Here is a 6154-nt window from a genome sequence, read left to right on the forward strand (position 1 = left end):
GATGTTCCCTTAGTTTCTCCATTACCAAACGCAAATACACCTCATGCTCTTGCTTATTCTTGGAGAACACCAATATATCATCAATGAAAACAACCACAAATTTATCCAAGAACTCCATAAACACCTTGTTCATCATATTCATGAAGTATGCAGGGGCGTTAGTCAATCCAAATGACATAACAGTATATTCATACAACCCATACCTCGTAGTAAAAGCAGTCTTTGGAATATCTTGCTCACGAATCTTCAATTGATGATAACCAGAACGAAGGTCAATCTTAGAAAACACAGTAGCTCCCTCCAACTGGTCAAATAGATCATTTATCATAGGCAAAGGATACTTATTCTTAATGGTTACCTCATTCAAAGAACGATAATCAACACACATCCTCAAGGTCCCATCCTTCTTCTCCACAAACAAAACTGGAGCTCCCCAAGGTGATGAACTTGGGCGAATAAATCCTTGTGCCTGCAATTCTCTTATCTGCTTCTTCAATTCTTCCAACTCTTTAGGAGGCATTCTATACGGTCTCTTTGCAATAGGTCCAGTGCCTGGTATTAAATTAATTAGAAACTCAATATCTCTATCTGGTGGCATACCTGGCAACTCCTCTGGAAACACATCTAGATAATCTCTCACAACTGACACCTCTTCCAGGCTACCCCCCTTAAGAGAGTTCACCTGCACCTGATTACGCTTATACTTACACACATATTTGATCATCTTCCCTCCTGGTGCACTAAGAGTAATAGATCGACTGGCACAATCAATACGACCTTTATATAACTGCAACCAATCCATACCCAAAATAATATCCAGACCTTGTGACTTCAATATAATCAAATCCGTAGGAAAATCATGCTTTCCAATAGACAAAGTCAACTGATGGCAACCAACACCTGCTATCATCTCAGCTCCTGGGGAACTCACTCTAATAGGCATACTAAGTGTTTTGGTTGGCAATCCATGTTTATCAACAAATACCCTCGAAATAAATGAATGCGATGCACTAGTATCAAAAAGAACAAGTGCAGGTACTGAATTAATCAAGAACTTACCAATCACTACATCAGGTTCATTGTAAACCTCTCCACATTAACATGATTTACATGACCCTTTTGGAAGGGGTTTGGCTTGCTGGATCTTGAGTTCTTCGCCCCCGGGCAATCTGTGGCATAGTGCCCCATAGCCTTACACCTGAAGCACTGCACCTGACTCAAATCCCTTGGCGCACGTGTAACCTGGTGGTTCTGGTTATTGTTCCCTCCATTGCCATTACCATTACCATTACCTCTGCCATTGCCATTGTTACTCTTGTGCCCATTATAATGATGGTGGCCATTATGGTTGCGGCCATTCCCTCCATGATGATTATGATCATTACCTCCATGATGATTATGTCCATTACCTCCATGATGATTATGTCCATTACCTCCATTACCATGATATGAAGTGTGTGGTTTCTGCTGTGGTCCTGAATTATACCTATTATTGTTGTTGTACTTCCTCTTGCGATTCTCTATGGCATGTTGCTTTCCCTCCAACACAATGGCCTTATCAATTAGGTCCTGACAATTCCTAAAAGTGGCCACTGTCAACTGAAGGCTCAAGTCATCATTTTGCCCTCCAAGAATTTCTCTTGCCTAGCTGCATCAGTGTTAACATCATTAGGATCATAACACACAAGATTATTAAATTCCTCCACATACGCATTAACTGTGCGACCTCCCTGGCGCAAACTGCGAAACTCCTTTTTCAGACTCATAGCACCAGCAGACACATGTGCAGCATGGAAAGCATCTTGAAACTAAGGCCATGTGATAGTAGCAATGGGATAGGTGACCAAGTAATTGTCCCACCAAGCTGCAGCAGGACCCTCCAACAAATGTGAGGCAAACCTCACCCTCTCTGCATCTGTGCATCCAACCGTCTCCAGGTTCCTATTGACTGCACGGATCCAGTCATCAGCCACAATAGGTTCAGGGGAACTAGAGAACCTCTGAGGATTCAACCTCAAGAACCTGGTAAGCATATCCACTGGTGGAGGTGGCGGTGGATTGTTGTTGTTATTGTTGTTCTTCTGGTTCTGAGTAAGCAACTGGATCAACTGGGCCTGTCCCTGAATAACCTGCTGTATGTATGGTGGTACTCCATTGCCATTATTGTCTCCTCCTGCAGTATTGCGTCTAGTATCACGCCTCGGCGGCATCTGGTGGGCAAGCATAGATGAATTATAGATATAATAGGGCCAAAAGCTATGTATATATAAATATATTCTACCCATATGCATAATATGATCAAGCCAACAAAACACAACAACGAATAACACCAACAAACAAACAACAAACAATATGATAATATTTTATATACATATATATAGTCGAATAATTTCGACACTAAGCAATTTAACAAACAACTACCAATCAAGCAAACAATCTAGTATCTTCATACCACGAAAGTGGGCATAATCAGATACGCTAACATGATAACATGGCAATATAAAACAAACATGAATGGTGGTCTCAGCACTAGTTCCTACTTAACTGTTCAAGATACTTGAGGGGGTTAACTAATAAACAGTAAGAAGGATAGCTAGTTTATAAAATAACTTTCACTCCTATGGTTTTCTAATCCATTTTCTAGGGTCACGTCCTACAGTCAACACACTGCTCTGATACCATCTGTAACGACCAAACCTCGAAGGATTTGAGTCTCTGTGCTTACTGTGCTAGTCCCTGGATCGAACTCGCTAGCACACACAGTATAGATGAATACCAGAATAGCAAGTGCATCATTTATTACATCGTATGATCCAGAATATATAAAATAAAACAATTTGCATAGCACTTGGCTAGCTTTATTCAATCAAACAGCGGAAAGTAGCAGAAAATAACGATGAGTCCCATCATAGCCCACTGACGATGCTGAGTGCAGACTCGCGACCCTAACGGTACCTTACTCTTCGTCAGAATATCCTGCAACATGAGACGTTGCAGCCATATAGGTCAATACTTGGAATGTATTGGCAAGTTACACAGGAGTAATAATAAAGCAGACCTACATGTATATGCATAGTACAACAAAGAAAGGCTTGAGGGTTTATATTGCGGAAAGCTGATTTTGTCCTCATAACTACCTAATAGTCAAAGTTTTTATATAGTTCTTTTATTACTACAATTAAATGCACAAGGTTGAGTTGGCAAAATCAACTCCAACCTACCCTTTATTAAGTTACCCAACAAATTTATTAAGTGTCACATCTGTCAAGATCATCCAACAAATGTAATGGCATAGTGGCTCAAAGTTACCCATAACCGGGGGCACGGCTAATCATGATTAGTTTTAATACTCTGCAGAGTTTAGTACGCTTTACCCACTGGACCCAATCTGAAGATTGAGACGAAGTCTTTCAGAAGAGGTTCCCTTGACCACCTGACGGCCACATCCCACCTACATATGCTACATCTGTCGACACTGTCTGGGCCAGGGTTCCAACAACTGATCAACTAAGCCAGAGCCCATATAGCCAGTGGCCGCACATGGAAGCTACTAGTCACTAAGTCTGTCTGATCTTTTTGAACCTGGGCGGCATTCCACTTAGGGTGCACTCTCATGAGCGCATGGCCTTAGAAAAGGTGCAAGACCCCATGATGCCTTCCCTCAACACCAAGCAATACCACTTCCGCCCAGAGGTGAGTTAAATCCTGAGTTACTACTCAATTGTTAAATATATATAATCCTCACATAAACTCAATGAATACACGAACCACCCCCGTCTACAAAGCATAGCAACCTACCACTACCACGATTTGCAAAGACGGAAAGATAGCTCATCAGCATAGCAAAAATAATATAGTATTCCTATACATGCATATATTCATAGTGTGATATAACTACATGCATAGTGTGATATAACTACATGCATAGAAAACGGTTTGAGAGTTACGGTCTCCGGAAGGTTTAATTCAAATTCAAACGAATTCAAATTTGAAAAGAGCAAACATGTGCAAAGTTGGTACTGTGATAATGTGCTGATTTTTGTGAGTGCATAGGAAAAAGAATTACCTAAATTGGAGCTATAGACTAAAAGATATAGCTAGTTGAAGTTAGAGTTGAAATCTGAAAATAAAACAAAAGAAAACAGAAATCTCCTGCACAGTTCACGCGTTACTGCAACAACTCCTGTGCGTGTCCTTTAGCGAAGTGCCACGTGGCAGTGCTTGATTGGCCGGGCACGTGTGCTCACCAGAAAAACAGAGGAAAACGACGGCGGTCTCGGGCGTTGGCGGCGGCGCTCCTCCGGTGGGTCTCCGGCGAAGGAGAGGTGACGGACGGGTGCGGAGGTGAGTGGCGGAGGCGGTGGTGGTGTCGGACGGCGGCGAGGTGGACTGTGCCGGCGGTGGTGAAGACCTGAACGTGGCAACTCCGGCGGCAGCGGTCGAGCTCGTCCCACTCGCGCTGCTGCGTTTTCGTCCAAGCAAGAATGTCAGGAAGGTGCGGCGTTGAGAGGAGGGTCGAGGGGAGTGAACGGTGTGGCCGGTGGTGTCCTTACGGCGATGGAATCCTCCGACGAAGACGGCGGCCAGCGGAGCTCCGGTGCGAGATCCAAAACGCTCCAGCGGCTTCGTGTGGTCGAAGGAGGACGAGGGGAGGCTGCGGTTGGGTTCCCCTAGGGTTTAGTTCGCACGTGGCGTCTCCAGAGTGCTCCGGGTGGACCAGGGCATCGGGTCGATCCGGCTCGGCCTCGGTCGCGTGTACGGTGCGCTCCAGTCCGGCTCGGGGATGGAGACGACCAGGGGCGTGGTGCGGGTCGGGCGATGCGGTGCGGCTGTGCGTACCGCTTCGCGACTGCGAGCAAGCGGGCTGCGGGGCTGGCGGTTGGCTGGGCCGCGGTGCGCGACTGGCTGCAGCGCTGCGGCGCTGCGCTGTTTTTTTAAAACAACAGCAGAAAACAAAATAAATAAAATAAAATACACAATATGAATTCTAAATAAAAATACCTAGACACACAGTAAAAATAGCTCTACAGCTATAAACTACAGGAACACTAGTTCCAACACTAATACAATTTTTGTAAAATAATTTTGATGCAATAGGCCACTCAAATAGCAATAAAACAATCAAATAAAATATTTTGAACATTGCAAAAATTACCAGAACATATCATATGAACTGGAAATAATATTTTGCACATTATGAACATTTTTAAAATAGGGGAGAAGTCATGTTATCTCCGCTCCAAATAAATTGCCTTATGTTGCATAATGATTTGAATATTCTGAAAAAGCAAATAATAAAATAAAAATATGATATGCGTATGAATGATGTATTAACATCCTAATTTAGGAAAATTGGGATGTTACAATTTTTTTCGTCTCCTTCCCCCACTTCATCGGTTTATTTTCGCGTCACCCTCTCACACAACGAATGAAATCTGAACAGATCAAAACTTTCCATACTGGTGCAAGTTATTTAGTAATGTAGAATCAATCATGAACAATCTCTAAAGATCAAATCTAAATCAATTAATCTTACCTTAAATCACTCTATCACATTAATTAGAAAACAAATATTAGATTTTCAGAAAAATCGCTCAATCACATTAATCTTACCTTAATTCACAGATGATAATCAATCTCCAAACAAAGGAAACAATACATCGAGGGATCAGTAAATAAACAATGACATGTATATGATCTTCCCTTTCCTCTCCGTTGTCGAGCGTTCTTGATTCTCGAGGCCGATACTTGGGCTGCGTTACTGGGTCGCGACGGTGCCGGAAGACGAGGACGGCGAGGCCGGGTGCCGCGACACCGCGTTGGCCGCTGCCGGTGAAGGGGGCGAAGAAGGGCGGCTTCCCTGACCGTGGCCCTGGGAGTTGGTGCGGTGGAAGCGGCACTTGAAGGACCCGGCGTGGGTGGCCGGCGCGCAGACGCACTTGGAAGCTGGCCCGTGGCCCGCGCCGGATAGCGCCGATGCCAACCCGGGACACCTCCTCCGCGTATTCTTAGAGCTGTGGCTGGCCGATTTATATGAAATTAATTCCCTCGGTTGTGGTGGCAAATATAATACACATAATCCATATTGCTATGCACTAGCGTGTGTGTGTGAAATAGATGGATTATGGTCCCGTATCCAATAAGATGGATATGT

Source organism: Triticum dicoccoides, chromosome 5A (assembly GCF_002162155.2).
Source record: "Triticum dicoccoides isolate Atlit2015 ecotype Zavitan chromosome 5A, WEW_v2.0, whole genome shotgun sequence".
Classification (NCBI taxonomy): Eukaryota; Viridiplantae; Streptophyta; class Magnoliopsida; order Poales; family Poaceae; genus Triticum; species Triticum dicoccoides.